Here is an 18,337-nt window from a genome sequence, read left to right on the forward strand (position 1 = left end):
ATACAACTAAAGAAAACGAGTATAACATTGCAAATTGTTAAATCAAAGATTTGATTAAGCGATCAAAGTTTTGGATTTGAGCAAAATGTTGACAAACTTTGTGTTTATAAACATATTGTGGATGGAAAGGTGGTTTTTCTAATTATTTATGTCGATGACATTTTACTTATTGGAAATGATGTAAGGACAATATTATCGGTTAAATTATGGTTAACCTAACAGTTTAGTATGAAAAATATGAGTGAAGTTAACTATGCTTTGAGAATTTGAATTTTTATGGATCGAAAGAACAAAGTGATAGTTTTATCACAAGCTTCATACATAGATAAGATATTAGAATGTTTTACTATGATCAGTTTGGAAAAAGGCACATAACCTTTTGTATTGGGTTTTTATCTTTTTGTAGAGGGCTAACCTAAGACAACAGAAGAAATAGAGTATAGAAGTTTTTTATGTTTGAGCAATAGAAAGTCTCATGTATGCTATGTTATGCAAATTTTCAGATATTTATTTTGCAATAAAATTGGTAAGTCGATATCAAACAAATCTTGATCTAAGACACTTTCCCATGTGAACTTAGTAAATGTTAGGATATGATTAACATGTCTGTCGAAACCATTTTTTTGAAAACGAAAAGTTGGGAGTCGCCACCAATCGTTTTTAATAGGGTGTGATTGGATCACCTCAAAACACAGTCATTTTCAATAAATAAATAAATTTTTCAAAACGACGATTTTGGTCTGCGAAAATAGAAAATCGGTTCGGGAGTCAGTAACGTACGAGGAAGGATTAGCACCCTTGACACGCCCAAAATTGGTACTTGATTGATTATTTAGTGTCTTAATGTCAAAAATTAAAGATTTGGGCAGAGTTCAAAAAACGATCCTCCTTTTATTGGCTTTTAAAACATTTAGGTAAGTCAAATGTGTATTAAAGACCATCTCACCTCAAGGTAAAACATTACATCCAGTACGTTAGGACACAACATTTTTTACCCTCAATTGTGAGCTTGCCTTTAAAATGTGCATTTTAGCCTTAAGAGGATATTTGAATATTCAAAACAAACAAAGAAAGCGAAACCCAGTACGTTAGGGCACGATTCTTCGAATTCTTTAAATACCAAACATTGCCTTTATTTTGAAAATTTTTGAGAGTGAACTGGTAAGAGGATATTCGAATATTCAAGACAAACAAAGAAAGCGAAACCCAGTACGTTAGGGCACGATTCTTTGAATTCTTTAAATACCGAACATTGCCTTTATTTTGAAAAATTTTGAGAGAAGATCAATGGATAAATGAATTAAGGACATAGATTTTTTTAAAAATGATGATAATAGACAACATGAAAATAATAATATGAGAATAATGCTAACCATATATAAATAATAAAAAAATAATAATAATAGTAATTAATAGAAATAATTAATAAAACAACAGTAATAATAAATACAATAATGTAATAAACATTGTGCTAATAGTATTAATAATAATATTAAAAACATGATGATAATAACAAAAAATATGTTGACGATAACATTAAATGTAACGCCCCCACGCCCGAAACCATCACCGGAGTCAAGCTTGAGGTGTTACTAAACTTATCTTACCTTTTAAACAACTCTAAATCACTTATTTTAATTTTCAGAATAAACTATTTTTCTGCGTCATGGTTACTTAAAAATTCATTTCTCGAGTTTCAAAACTCGAAATTAAGATCCGTAAATTTTTCATGAAACTAGACTCATATATATATCTACTAATTTTTTTCTAGAATTTTTGACTTAGTCAATTAGTACAGTTTATTAGTTAAAGTTTCCCCTGTTTCAAAACTCGACTACACTAACCTCTTGTTACTACGAACCATGTTTCTTCCTGTACAAAATTCATATCACTAATCCGTTTGTTTCTCTTAAAACTAGACTCAACAAGGATTATAACCATATAAATTATACCTTCTAATTAGTTTTGTACAATTTATGGTGAATTTCCAAAGTTGAAACAGGGTTCTAAAATCGCTCTGACCTTGTTTCACTAAAACTCAGATATATCATGAAATATAATACCTTTACCTATTTTTCTTATTCCATAAGAAAATAGACATAATAAGATTTAATTTCATATATTATTCATCTTCAAACTATGTTTATACAATTTTAGTGATTTTTCAAAGTTACGTCATTGCTGTTACTTGAATCTGTTTTTAGGTTACTTTCACATTTTCATAATCTTCATGTGATAATCACCATTCAATCATACATATTAATAAACATGCATATCATCGGCCATTTTATTAGCTAATCACTAGCAAGTATTTACACATCATTCATTGTTCATATTATACCAAAAGTGGCTAAGTTTCTATACATGCCATACACAAAACAAAACGTCTAATTATACCGAGTTATTTCTTTGATAGTGTGATCGGCCTCCGACATTTCCTTCGATCCCCGAGTGACTAGATAAGTACTATAAGAAGAAGAAAATAAAGAGATTAAGCACTAGGCTTAGTAAGCTTACAAGCAAATAAATCACAACATTCAACATAATGGATAATTATGCATAATATCATCTAACATCATAAATTTCTTTACTTCTCAATTTCTATCTTCTTCTTTATTCCCTTACCTTCTTTCTTACGACCTTTCCTTTTCATAAGTATAATCTACTTTTCCTTTGCTGTTAATTCACTGTAATTTAACTCGTATCCTGACCCGGTGAACCACTCGGAATACTAAGGATACTAGGTCGTTCTTGTCTATCAATATCTCGCCAATGCCATGTCTTTGACATGGACTTACATGAATTATTCTGCTCTCCAATGCCATATATAATATGGACTTACATGGCTCAATCCTGTCTCCAAAGCCATATTTCTAATATGGACTTACATGGCTCATTTCGTTCATCTCATCAACCCTAATATCCTAACATTCCTAGGGTTCAACCGGCTTTCTAACACTTTTCCTCTGTCACTTCACCTTAAATTCGACTTTAAATATTTTCATAACATAAATATATAAATGCTGAAATTGAAAATAATAATGTAAAATAAAAGAATATTGCATTTATTTACTGTAAACTTACCTCGATACAAAATGTGACTAAACTTTACAATTTAGTCCTTTACTTTTCTTTTCCCGATCTACTCTCGAATTTCGCTCTTCTTGATCTATAATAGCAAATTTAGCTTATTTAATATCAACATTTATCAAAACAACCCTTTACTCAAACTTTGGAAAAATTACATTTTGCCCTAAACTTTCACATATTTGCACTTTTGCCCCAAGGCTCGTAAATTAAACTTCATCCTATTTTCTTATGTTTTATGACATGCTGATCATTTTTCCTTCTATGGCAACATCAAATTCACACACTAACATGTACTTATGACTATTAGGTATTTTTACCGATTAAGCCTTTTACTCGTTTTCACTTAAAACCAAGTAGCACAAGTTGTCTAACATAATTTAAAACCTCATATTCCATCATAAAACATCAAAATACACAAATTTCACCTATGGGTATTTTTCCAAATTTGATTCCTAACTTAAATTATTGCTAGCATAAGCTTTATCGAGCTAAGGGACTTCAAAACGTAAAGATCATTAAAAGCGGGCTTGGAATCACTTACTATGAAGCTTGAAAGTTGAAGAAACCCCAGCTATGGAGAGAGGTAAGGTTCTGCTGGTAACTTGAAGAAGATGATACAATTTTATCATCTTTTTACCTTTTATTAATGTTAATAACCAAATGACCAAAATGCCCTCCTTACTAAACTTTCAAAAATTCCTTCCATGTCCTAATTTTGTCCATGAACTTAAAATTGGTCAAATTACCATTTAAGATCTCCTATTAATATTCCAAAATAATTTCATACTAAAACTTCTAGAATGCAAGTTTTGCAAATTATTCGATTTAGTCCCTAACCTCAATTTAAGCACTTTATGCATAGAATTTTATCACGAAATTTTCACACAATCATGTAATCATACCATGAACCTCAAAATAATAATAAAATATTTTTATTTTATTTTTTTACCCTAATTTGTGGTTTCGCAACCACTTGTTAGTTTAGGCCCTATTTTGGAATGTTACATTTCTCCCCCTTTAGGGATTTTCGTCCAAAAATCTTACCCGTGAAGAGATATGGGTACTGTTTTGATAGCCTCTTCGGGTTCCCATGTAGCCTCATCTACCCCATGTCTATTCCATAGTACTTTCACAAGTACAATACTTTTGTTCCTTAATTGCTTTACCTCTCGAGCTAGAATCTTTACCGGTTCTTCACCGTAAGTCATGTCTGGCTGAATCTCAACCTCTGTTTGAGAAATCACATGTGACGGATCTGAACGATAACGACGTAGCATAGACACATGAAATACATTATGAATCTTCTCTAACTCAATCGGTAAAGCTAACCGATATGCTAATGGTCCGACTCTCTCAATCACTTCAAACGGTCCAATAAAACGTGGACATAGTTTGCCTTTCTTGCCAAATCTGAGAACTTTCTTCCACGGGGATACTTTCAAAAAAACTTTGCACCAACTTGATATTCGATCTCTTTTCTTTTTAAATCTGCATACGACTTCTGTCTGTCTGAAGCTGCTTTTAAACAATTTCTGATAACTTTCACTTTTTCTTCCATTTCTTTAACTAGATCAACCCCGTAAATCTGGCTTTCTTTAAGCTCTGTCCAATATAAAGGTGTGCGGCATTTACGTCCATACAAAGCTTCATAAGGTGCCATCTTCAAACTCGACTGATAACTATTATTGTAGGCAAACTCTACTAATGGTAAATATTTTTCCCAACTGCCTTGAAATTCCAGTACACAACATATAAGCATATCTTCAAGTACTGAATAACTCTCTCGATCGACCGTCGGTTTGAGGGTGGAAAGGCAGACTAAAACTCAACTTTGTGCCCAAAGCCTTCTGTAATTTCTTCCAAAACCGTGAAGTAAATCTTGGATCTCTGTCTAAAATGATCGATAATGGTACCTTGTGTAGTTTGACTATCTCTGACATATACAACTCGGCCAACTTGTCAAGTGAATAATCCATACGAACTGGGATAAAATGAGCCGACTTCGTTAACTTATCAATCACAACCTATACTGCATCTTTCTTTCTCGGTGTAAACGGCAATCCTGTCACAAAATCCATAGTAACTCGATCCCATTTCCACTCAGGGACTAGCACAGGCTGCAATAAACCTGAAGGTACCTGATGTTCGACCTTTACCGCTAATGATCAAACATCTAAAATAAACTCAAATGTCCTTTTCATTCCTACCCACCAAGACATTTTTTTTAAAATCATTATACATCTTTATACTACGGATGAATAGACAAAGAACTACTATGTGCTTCTGTAAAATCTTTCGAATAAGCTCATCATTCTTGGTATGCATACCTGTCTCGGAACATCAAACAACCGTCGAATCGATCCGAAAATCGACTCTACATCCGACTCAGACCGATCTCTTTTGGTTAACAACTCACTTGTCATTTTTTTTGAGCTTCACAAATTTCTTCAAGAAACATCGGTTTAGCTCTCAACTCAGCTAAGATAAAACCATCATCTGATAAGGCTAGACTAGTGTTCAAAGCTCTTAATGCAAATAAAGATTTCCTACTCAAAGCATCAGCAACAACGTTTGCCTTACCTGGGTGATAATCAATCACTAGCTCATAATCTTTAATCAACTCTAACCATCTTCTTTGCCTCAAATTCAAATCTTTTTGAGTCATCAAATATTTCAAACTTTTGTGATCAGTGAATATGTGGCACTTCTCACCGTACAAATGTAACATCCCGAAATAGGGCCTAAACGGAACAGTGGTTGCGAAACCACAAATCCGAGGTAGAATGTAACGGCCTAATTTTCAGTGGTGTCAAAAATGGTGATTTGAGATCACTAAATCGGACAAATAAGATTGAACAAGATAGTAACTTAATATTTATGAGTCAAGTAAGAATTTAGAAGAATTTGTGAAATGGTGAAATTAGTGAATTAAAATAATTTATTAGGTCGACGGGTCAAAAAGCGAGGTATCGAGACCTCGAATTTGAAAATCGAGCTATAAATATTTTTATAAATATTTATGAAGTGTCATTGAGTTAGTATTAAAGTTTCGTTAGAAAATTTTGATGTTTGGATAGCTAATTAATTAAAAAGGACTAAACTGAAAATAGCTCAAAATTTGTTAAATTGTGAGTAAATAGCTTAAGTATTTAAAAAGATGGATTTAAAGAGCAATTAGACCCAAAGGTTAATGGCTGGACGGTTTGGGTATGAAATAAGCAAGAAAACAATGTGAACAAGGGACAAAATTGGAATTAGCATAAAAGTTAATAGTTAAAAAAATGATGTAATTGAAAATCTAGACATTTCTTCATCTTTCTCAGCCAGAAATGCCGTAGCAGGTCTCGTATGCTGGTTTTTCATATTTTTGCACCATGTAAGTTTAATTTTTACTATTTCTTAGTAATTTTTATGTTTTTGTGACTTTTACAATTAGGTCCAATCATCTAATTCATTAGTTTTTGATTTGGTGGGTGAAATTGGAAGTTACCCTGGCTGAGTAAGGGTAGTTTATGATGAATTATTATGAAATTGAAGTTCTAATTTCATATTAAGGTTGTTTTATTAAGTCATTTTGATAGAAAATGGTATTTAGTACCTAATTGTGAGCAAAATTGTGAATTAGATGTTGGTGTTGAAATTCAGAATATCAAAGGCTGTGAAATAGTTTATAATGATAAAATAAAAGTGTTAATTTATAAAAAATTAGTTCAATTGATGGGTGAATTGAGCAGGGACTAAATTGTAAAAACTGTAAATTTTGGGGTAAAAGTGCAATTTCGAATTTTGAACAGCATAAATTGTGAAGTGAAATAGAAATCAAATAAATGCTAATGAGTAGAAATATTTTATATTATAGATCAAGAATCCAAAGAAGAACGAGGAAAAGAAAAGTAAAGGACTAAATTGTAAGGTTTAGTCACATTTTGTATCAAGGTAAGTTTACAGTAAATAAATGCAATATTCTTTTATTTTACATTATTATTGTCAATTTCAGCATTTATATATTATGTTATGAAAATATTTAAAGTCGAATTTAAGGTGAAGTGACAGAGGAAAAGTGTTAGAAAGCCGGTTGAACCCTAGGAATGTTAGGATATTAGGGTTGACAGATGAGCGAAATGAGCCATGTAAGTCCATATTAGAAATATGGCTTTGGAGACAGGATTGAGCCATGTAAGTCCATATTATATATGGCATTGGAGAGGAATAATTCATGTAAGTCCATGTCAAAGACATGGCATTGGCGAGATATTGATAGACAGAACGACCTAGTATCCTTAGTATTCCGAGTGGTTCAACGGGTCAGGATACGAGTTAAATTACAGTGAATTAACAGCAAAGGAAAAGTAGATTATACTTATGAAAAGGAAAGGTCGGTAAGAAAGAAGGTAAGGAATAAAGAAGAAGATAGAAATTGAGAAGTAAAGAAATTTATGATGTTAGATGATATTATGCATAATTATCCATTATGTTGAATGTTGTGATTTATTTGCTTGTAAGCTTACTAAGCCTAGTGCTTAATCTTTTATTTTCTTCTTCTTATAGTACTTATCTAGTCACTCGGGGATCGAAGGAAATGTCGGAGGCCGATCACACTATCAAAGAAATAACTCAAGATAACTAGACGTTTTGTTTTGGGTATGGCATGTATAGAAACTTAGCTACTTTTGGTATAATATGAATAATGAATGATGTGTAAATACTTGCTAGTGATTAGCTAAGAAAATAGCTGATGATATACATGTTTATTAATATGTATGATTGAATGATGATTATCACATGAAAATTATGAAAATGTGAAAGTAACCTAAAACAGATTCAAGTAACAGAAATGATGTAACTTTGAAAAATCACTAAAATTGTAGAAACATAGTTTGAAGATGAATAATATATGAAATTAAAGCTTATTATGTATATTTTCTTATGGAATAAGCAAAATAGGTAAAAGTATTATATTTTATGATATATCTGAGTTTTAGTGAAACAGGGTCAGAGCGATTTCTGGATCCCCTGTTTCCACTTTGGAAATTCACCATAAATTGTACAAAACTAATTAGAAGGTATAATTTATATGGTTAGAATTCTTGTTGAATCTAGTTTTGAGAGAAACAAACGACTTAGTCATATGAATTTTGTACAGGAATAAAAATGGTTCGTAGTAAGAAGAGGTCAGTGCAGTCGAGTTTTGAAATGGGGGAAACTTTAACTAATAAACTGTACTAATTGGCTAAGTCAAAAATTCTAGAAAAAAATTAGTAGATATATATATGAGTCTAGTTTTATGAAAAATTTACGGATCTTAATTTCGAGTTTTTAAACTCGAGAAATAAATTTTTAAGTAACCATGATGCAGGAAAATAGTTTATTCCGAAAATTAAAATAAGTGATTTAGAGTTGTTTAAAAGGTAAGATAAGTTTAGTAACACCTCAAGCTTGACTCCGGTGATGGTTTCGGGCGTGGGGGCGTTACAAAAAATGATGTCTCCAAATCTTCAGCGCAAAAACAATGGCAGCTAGCTCTAAATCATGTGTCGGATAGTTCTTCTCATGTGGCTTTAGTTGTCTAGAGGCATAAGCAATTACCTTCCCTTCCTGCATAAGTACACAACCAAGTCCATTCATGGACGCATCACTGTAAATCACAAACTCCTTACCTGGTTCTAGTTGCACTAAAACAGGAGCTTTAGTCAACAATGCTTTTAACTTGTCAAAACTCTGTTGACACTTCTCAGTCCATTCAAACTTGACATCCTTTCAAAGAATCTTTTCAATGGGTAGCTATCATGGAAAATCCCTCTACAAATCGCCTATAATATCCGGCAAGACCAAGAAAACTTCTAACTTTTGATACATTTCTAGGAGGCTTCCAATCAACAATGGCTGAAATCTTGCTCGGATCAACCTTAATACCTTCACCTGAAACAATATGTCCAAGAAAACCAACTTCTCGTAACCAGAACTCACTTTTGTTGAACTTGACATACAACCGATTATCTTTCGAATCAGAAAGCGTTCTCAAATGCTCGCATGCTCGGTCTCATCATGAGAATAAATCAAGATATCATCAATAAACAAAACTACAAACTTATCCAAGTACGGTCGAAAATTCGGTTCATTAAGTCCATGAAAATGGCAGGAGCATTAGTCAAGTCAAATGGCATCACAAGGAACTCATAATGACCATACCTAGTCCGGAAAGCGATCTTCAAGACATCGACTCTTTAACTCACAACCGATAATATTCGAATCTCAAATCTATCTTGAAAAACACAAGAGCTCCTTCAATTGATCAAACAGATCATCAATTCTAGGCAATGGATACTTGTTCTTTCTCATTACCTTGTTAAGTTGCCGATAATTTAAGCACAATCTCATCGATCCGTCATATTACCTTGTTTCAATTTCAGAATTCCTTTCTCTTCGGTCAATAAACCTCGATGATGTACTTTTTACGAAATTCCTCTGAAAAAAATCCCAAGTGACCCTCTCCTTTGGTACAACCGATACAAGTGTCTTCCACCAGTAGTAGGTGAGTCTCTAAGAAGTGATACTACATATTCCATACATTCCTCGGTGTACAAGATAACTCATCAAAGACTCGATAGTATTTTCTAACCAAAATTCGCTCTTTCGCATCATCATCTTTTGTTGCTCGGAACTCTTCGCCCTTGTTTCTGATTCTATCAACTGGTGGCTTTTCTCTTATCACTGCACTGTGATTGGGGAGCTTGAGCTACATGGGTAGCCCGAGAATCATGAGGGGTGGAGGTCTAACTGCGGATTCGCATTTAACGAACTCGGCAAACAAATCATTCAAAGCTTGGAAGAGAGCTTCGAGTCACTCCTCCCGATTAACTATTCTCGGCCTATTCTCGGATGGCGCTACCCTTCTACGGAGCAGTAGCATTACTTTCTACATCATCATCACCAGCTCACTCGGGATCCATTACAATAAAACAAAATATTTAAAAATCGTCGTGAGTCGTCATACTATCAAAATACAAGTATGGCATGTATAGCTAGACTTTTCTCACACTAACTGTTTGAGAACCGACTAAACCTGCTCGATACCAATAAATGTAACGCCCCACGCTGAAACCATCACCGAGTCAAGCTTGAGGTGTTACTAAACTTATCTTACCTTTTAAACAACTCTAAATCACTTATTTTAATTTTCAGAATAAACTGTTTTTCTGCGTCATGGTTACTTAAAAATTCATTTCTTGAGTTTCAAAACTCGAAATTAAGATCCGTAAATTTTTCATGAAACTAGACTCATATATATATCTACTAATTTTTTTCTAGAATTTTTGACTTAGCCAATTAGTACAGTTTATTAGTTAAAGTTTCCCCTGTTTCAAAACTCGACTACACTAACCTCTTGTTACTACGAACCATGTTTCTTCCTGTACAAAATTCATATCACTAATCCGTTTGTTTCTCTTAAAACTAGACTCAACAAGGATTATAACCATATAAATTATACCTTCTAATTAGTTTTGTACAATTTATGGTGAATTTCCAAAGTTGAAACAGGGGTTCTAAAAATCGCTCTGACCTTGTTTCACTAAAACTCAGATATATCATGAAATATAATACCTTTACCTATTTTTCTTATTCCATAAGAAAATAGACATAATAAGATTTAATTTCATATATTATTCATCTTCAAAATATGTTTATACAATTTTAGTGATTTTTCAAAGTTACGTCATTGCTGTTACTTGAATCTGTTTTAGGTTACTTTCACATTTTTCATAATCTTCATGTGATAATCACCATTCAATCATACATATTAATAAACATGCATATCATCGGCCATTTTATTAGCTAATCACTAGCAAGTATTTACACATCATTCATTGTTCATATTATACCAAAAGTGGCTAAGTTTCTATACATGCCATACACAAAACAAAACGTCTAATTATACCGAAGTTATTTCTTTGATAGTGTGATCGGCCTCCGACATTTCCTTTGATCCCGAGTGACTAGATAAGTACTATAAGAAGAAGAAAATAAAGAGATTAAGCACTAGGCTTAGTAAGCTTACAAGCAAATAAATCACAACATTCAACATAATGGATAATTATGCATAATATCATCTAACATCATAAATTTCTTTACTTCTCAATTTCTATCTTCTTCTTTATTCCCTTACCTTCTTTCTTACGACCTTTCCTTTTCATAAGTATAATCTACTTTTCCTTTGCTGTTAATTCACTGTAATTTAACTCGTATCCTGACCCGTTGAACCACTCGGAATACTAAGGATACTAGGGTCGTTCTTGTCTATCAATATCCTGCCAATGCCATGTCTTTGACATGGACTTACATGAATTATTCTGTCTCCAATGCCATATATAATATGGACTTACATGGCTCAATCCTGTCTCCAAAGCCATATTTCTAATATGGACTTACATGGCTCATTTCGTTCATCATCATCAACCCTAATATCCTAACATTCCTAGGGTTTAACCGGGGCTTTCTAACACTTTTCCTCTGTCACTTCACCTTAAATTCGACTTTAAATATTTTCATAACATAAATATATAAATGCTGGAAATTGAAAATAATAATGTAAAATAAAAGAATATTGCATTTATTTACTGTAAACTTACCTCGATACAAAATGTGACTAAACTTTACAATTTAGTCCTTTACTTTTTCTTTTCCTCGATCTACTCTCGAATTTCGCTCTTCTTGATCTATAATAGCAAATTTAGCTTATTTAATATCAACATTTATCAAAACAACCCTTTACTCAAACTTTGGAAAAATTACATTTTGCCCTAAACTTTCACATATTTGCACTTTTGCCCCAAGGCTCGTAAATTAAACTTCATCCTATTTTCTTATGTTTTATGACATGCTGATCATTTTCCTTCTATGGCAACATCAAATTCACACACTAACATGTACTTATGACTATTAGGTATTTTTACCGATTAAGCCTTTTACTCGTTTTCACTTAAAACCAAGTAGCACAAGTTGTCTAACATAATTTAAAACCTCATATTCCATCATAAAACATCAAAATACACAAATTTCACCTATGGGTATTTTTCCAAATTTGATTCCTAACTTAAATTATTGCTAGCATAAGCTTTATCGAGCTACGGGACTTCAAAACGTAAAGATCATTAAAAGCGGGCTTGGAATCACTTACTATGAAGCTTGAAAGTTGAAGAAACCCCAGCTATGGAGAGAGGTAAGGTTCTGCTGGTAACTTGAAGAAGATGATACAATTTTATCATCTTTTTACCTTTTATTAATGTTAATAACCAAATGACCAAAATGCCCTCCTTACTAAACTTTCAAAATTCCTTCCATGTCCTAATTTTGTCCATGAACTTAAAATTGGTCAAATTACCATTTAAGATCTCCTAATTAATATTCCAAAATAATTTCATACTAAAACTTCTAGAATGCAAGTTTTGCAAATTATTCGATTTAGTCCCTAACCTCAATTTAAGCACTTTATGCATAGAATTTTATCACGAAATTTTCACACAATCATGTAATCATACCATGAACCTCAAAATAATAATAAAATATTTTTATTTTATTTTTTTTACCTCTAATTTGTGGTTTCGCAACCATTTATTAGCTTTAGGCCCTATTTTGGAATGTTACATTAAATATGGGGATAATAGTAAAAAAATTGGAATAACAATGTTAAATTAGTAATAGTGAGAAATAGTAAATAATAATAATTTGATATAAAAATGGTAACCGATAATAAACAATGATATAAAAAATAATATAATAAGTCTATGTATAATATAAATTTATATTTAAAATAATTAACTTCGCTTAAAAATATATATATATTTACATAATAAATATATAATAATAAATAAATAATATAACAATATGAAACATAACTCAAATTAATTAAATTAATAGAAAATAATAATAAAACAACTATAAAAATAATGAGAATAAACCTCAAATTAATTAATTTAACAGTAAAATAACAAAAATAAAAAAGGGGTTAAATTGAATTAAAAATGAAAACTTTGGGGCCAAATCAGAAAGGAAATAAAATCAGAGGTAAATTCCCTCTCTTTTCCCTTCTTTCGTTTGTGTAAAGAAAAAAATGTGAACGCCAAAGTAAACAAAATTGAATAATATAAAAAGTTACCTTAAAAATCTGATTTGTATTCTCTTTGATTTTGTATCTGTATTCTCTAAAAAATCCCCCCCTTTACAATAGTTTTTCCATGGCTTTTATAGCCAAATTTTACAACTTATAACAAGTAGGGTGATGGAGTTAGTGGGGGTGATAGAGGTAGTGGATGGTTTAGTAGGGTGATGGAGTTAGTGGTCGGTCTAGTAGGGTGTTTAATTTGGGCTGGTTTGATTGGGCCCGGGCAGAAATTTGGTCCTACAATGTCAATAGGGTCTTGTGCGCGCTTGTATGAGATTGATTACAGATGTAATTCAGGTCCAACATTTGTTATAGATTCTCAAACATATGTGGCATAGGTTTAGCTTGGACGAGTAACTTGAAGTTGTTATAAAGGTTTAACTCGAACGGGTAACCTAACATGTTTATATTTAGCTTGGATGAGCAACTAGTATGGTGTAGATACCTATGTATCTAAGTCCGTTTACTAGCGTTCATCGAGCGAAATAGATTATATGAAATGAGAAATTGAATCACATGGAGAAATATTGAATTGACCTTGAACAATGTATTGGAGTATTGAATTTGACATGGATATAACTGTATCATCCCTTGATTGAATAAGTTTTGAGTTTTATTAGTTAAAATGATATGAATTGGCATAATATGTGATTGTGGTATCATATGGTTTAATTACAAGTTAAAACTCACCTTGTTGATGTTTTGATTTGCCATGTCTAGCCAAAACCATGCTAAGTTATGATAGCTTATTGTATTTAGATAAAAAGATAAAGGTAAGTTTTGTTTACTAAGCATCTTATATGATTACCTAGTTTGTTTTCCCTTTCTGTTGCAGATTGTTACCTTGTGAAACTTGTCAAGCCAAATCTTCTCAAAGCTCACACTATTATCGAATCGATAATTATACGATAATTTTAAGTTTAGGGTTGTGACATGTATATAAGTGTCTTGTTATGTATCTTAATGTATAAAAGTCTTGATGAGTTGAAGATTGGTGATGAATATAACATTTGATGATGACTTTGAATGTTGACCATGGCAAGTGAATTAGTTAAATTAATGCTTAGTTGAAATGGTATAATTTGATTGATGTGCTTGAGATATGTAATGGTTGATATGTTTCATGTTTAAGGCTTACAAGCCATTAATGTATAAAATGAATATAAGTGTATGAAGTTAAGGTGATATAGCATGTTTCAAAAAGGATTGGCATAGGTAAGGTTTGATAATTATATGACTTGATTGTTAGGTTGTAATGACATTGAAATGTTTAAGTTTAATTAATGAATAAGTGTTGATTGTGTTGTTGAGATGTTGAACATTTGAGCTTGTTTAGCATAATTTGGTAAGCTTTGAATTAAGTAAATGTGATGATTTGTGAACATATTGAATGATTGTTGTTGGAAACATTAAAATAGGTATCAAATGGTTCATTTTTATAAAAAATAAAGTTCGTGCCCCAACGACCAACCTACCTCATCACAACGTTGGCCAACAGTAAGTGAAATCGCAACATTGAGTGGCTTGAAGTCGTGACATGACATACTATTTTGGCGATGTCACGAAGTGGAAGAGATGATGTCATGACGTTGACCCTGAACTTTTAAATTTTTGCAATTTGGTCTTGTTTTGTGCTCGGATTGGCAAAAGAGCTTTTGTCAACTCGATTAAGATTCAGAATCGATCGTTTAACATAATTTTGAATGTGATTAACTCTTGCTCACATGAATAAATGATCTTATGTTGTCCGATTGATTGTGGTTGCTTCGACAATGTATGTAGCGTTTTGTAGCTCAGACCCAACGATCAAGTAGGGTAAAGGGTGTTACATAGGTTGACTTAGACGAATTTGAAACCAAAAAATTACCTAAAGACTACACGGATTGCGAGATGAAAGTTCTAGCCTCGTGACACTTGCACATGCTTTTTATCTCTTACTATTAGGTATAGGATTAATATATCCTTTTTCTTTTTTAAAGAAATATTTTTCTCGTTAAAAATTTCATACTATTCTTTTATTTTTTTTTATTTTTTGTAGTTGATTAGATTAAAAATTGATTAAGAAAACACCTACTTCAATTAATCCAAAAATTCAAATATTCATATAAAAAGACATCGAAGAATGGCTCCCAATTTGCAAATTTTGTACAAGCGAGTAATGTTTTGGCCTTGAGTTGTTTGTAACTCTAATGCTACAAAGATATATAGTTATGGTTTAACCGAAGGAGGTTGTAAGAAACCAAGAATATATGGTGGAGGGACTGATTGATACAGAGAACTTACGGTTGGAAAAGTGTCTAGTAGAGTGGTCCTTGGATTACAATACAATTAACACTTCCTCTTAGTCCTTTGACAAATAAAAAATTCATGGTGTCATTATATAAAGATTATTAAGGAAAATGTTCCTTCTCTATTGAGAAATGGAACACATGACAAGTATGTTTAATGGATTTAACTATTCTAAAAATTCAACTTTGCATGGGGTTTTTGAGAAGATCATTAAATGGTCGAAAAACATAGAGGTTCATGACATATTCATATGAGTTTCCAAGGATATTACTCAAGATTTGTAGGCTCCTTTTTATTAAGTAGCATTTTATTTTTCTCAAAAAACACAATTTTGCTACATAGTTCATCTAATGAGGAAGGTTTTAGAACTCAACGTATGGTTGAACGAAACAATTCTTCGATTCAATCGATTTATTTGATTCAATTGAATAAATTATTTTAAATATCATAAAAAATTAAAAATTATTTTAAAAATAGAAACAGCATGGTCAACTACCAGTCTAATCGATATTATTGTCTGGTTCATCCAATTTGTACCAAATCATAGGATAACTTATCTAACCCCTTATTTTAAATCGAATCCAACTTATTGGATTTTGAAAATAGTGATAAAGAGCAATGAGTACCCTATAACCAGAGTTTTCATAGGTCCCAGTCCATAAGAGGTAAGAAGCTGGGCAGAGGCATTTACTACCAATTAATCTATCCCACACTATTCTTTTAATTTGGTTAAGGAGAATCTCAGCAGTTCTTGATGGTCTTGTATGTATATATTGAAACTCTAGTTTTAATTTAGTTCTGAATTCTAGAAATTTTAGCTGTAATTTACACCAAGAGCAAGAATAAGAAGAGCAAACAAAAATTCTTAAGTCCCCCGCTATCTTACTTTTATTGCCATTTGCTTTTGCAGCTGCTTGTTTCACCGCTTATTCCTTCCGGTGCTGCCGCTCGAATTGCTTCAATTCTTGCTGCCAATTTTGATACTTCAATAGTTGCTTGCTTTGGGGTTAGTTCAATTAATGGTAAATTTAGGCAGAGTTGCAGGCATTATCTAACTTGATACACAGGCATATGGCCTGTAAAGTTGAACCTACAATCTCCATGCTCACATCTTCATTGGCCTGTAATATACCTAAACTGCGTTTTGGAAGAAACAACAAAAGCCTTTATATGGGTGTGAAAGATCCAAAGTGCAGTAGTGTTAGTTACACAATAGGAAATAGGAAGGCTAACCCTAACACGATACATGACATATTATGTGGAAAAATGTCCAGGAGGAAGTTCTTGTTTTCCAGCAAGAATTGGTGGTTAGATCCTTTGATATAGGCATTAGGCACTGATAGCAAAATGTCCATAGTGGCCTGGGCAAATTATTTACAGGTTCTCAGTCTGCTTTCTTTTATCATATATCATCCAGCAATTACATATATATATACTCGCGTATATTCACGTGTTTGTTGATGTAGGAAACATTACTTAACCATTTTGAGAAGATAGGAGTATTGTCAGATGGCTTTTCAACAGTGGAGATGAGTAGAAGAGATCTTGTTTGGGTGTTCTATAAGAGATCGATATCATCGGTTTATACTTTCATTATTTAAGTAATAAAAAAATTATTTATATTTTTTTTATGAAAATATATAAATATTTATATAAGAATATTTTAATTATTATAAACAAACCACATACATTTCAAGTTTAATAAATGGTAATGTCTAAAATGAGATCTGATTATAGTGGGATCTCATAAAAGTTTTTTAAATCAACGGTTGTGATGAGAAGATAAAAATGTGAGGACTATAGCCGTTTGATCAAGTTCCATTAGAAACTAGAAAATTGTGCTAGTGACCTGGAACCTGTTAAATCGGTTACTAAATATATTACTTTTATCTGGAAATTAGTTTCTCTCATTCTTAGTGTTAAATTGGTTGGATTGATTAAAAAATAAATTCACGTTTCTCAATGTAAATCCTACATGGTATGACCAATAGTGAATTGGTGTTTCTTTCTCTCTTTTATTTCAAATTGTTCATTTAAAAGATACTATTGGAATCTTTAAAAGATGTCACCTAATAAATGAAAATGACTTGTAAAATTAATTTATGGTTTTGGAATTAATAATTAATTAATTAATTGAAGTTCAAAATAGAATTAAATTAATTGGTCATTGTGAATCCGTTGAATGTAGAAATATTAAATATATTTTCTTATAGATTTTTTTACAATAAAGTTGTTATGATTTTAACGAATTAGAATCGGTTGAGAAAATTATTTAATTTAAAATTAACTAATTAATTAAAATTAATTTATGATGTTTATTTTGGAAAAAAAAAACATGTATTAGGTTGGATTGAATTATAAAGTGTTAGGTTAAAAGTTCAAGAAATACTTATAATTGGACTCGATATGAGAGAGGCCCAAAAGCCCCTCATGTTAATATATGGGCGGCAAAACCTAGTATACTTAACTAGGGTTGTTGACCTTCTCTCTCCTAGTTGGATTAGGATTTTGTTTTTCTATTAAAATAGACTTTTATTAATTCAATAAGGGTTTCACTTCCTCTCTTTATAAATAGATGGCATAGGTAGGATTAAATACACAACTCTGAGATATTGCTATTTTGCCAAAAAATAGTCAGAATTTATTTTCTAAGTATAAATTCTATTTTCTAGAATAACAATTTTACCAGTTTCTATTGAAGAGAGATTTATTTTCCCCTTGCAATTATAATCATGTTTAGGGGAATATATGTGAATGAATGCATGTTATTATTTTATTGTTTTATATGATAAAGTAATT

The 18,337-nt window shown here is 31.7% G+C and overlaps 1 long non-coding RNA gene across 2 annotated transcripts; it reads right to left on the reverse strand.

Moving 5' to 3' along the window:
- Positions 1–2,257: 2,257 nt before the first annotated feature.
- LOC128295565 (uncharacterized) lies at positions 2,258–12,343 on the reverse strand. 2 transcript variants are annotated; one of them, XR_008286086.1, is made up of 3 exons: positions 12,266–12,343; positions 11,718–11,804; positions 2,258–2,466 (listed from the first exon to the last, which is right to left on the reverse strand). It is a non-coding gene; the product is annotated as an uncharacterized LOC128295565 (long non-coding RNA). The 2 variants fall into 2 exon arrangements; XR_008286087.1 differs by lacking the exons at positions 11,718–11,804; positions 12,266–12,343 and adding an exon at positions 3,085–3,137.
- Positions 12,344–18,337: the final 5,994 nt, after the last annotated feature.

The sequence above is a fragment of the Gossypium arboreum genome, chromosome 7 (assembly GCF_025698485.1).
Source record: "Gossypium arboreum isolate Shixiya-1 chromosome 7, ASM2569848v2, whole genome shotgun sequence".
Taxonomy (NCBI): domain Eukaryota; kingdom Viridiplantae; phylum Streptophyta; class Magnoliopsida; order Malvales; family Malvaceae; genus Gossypium; species Gossypium arboreum.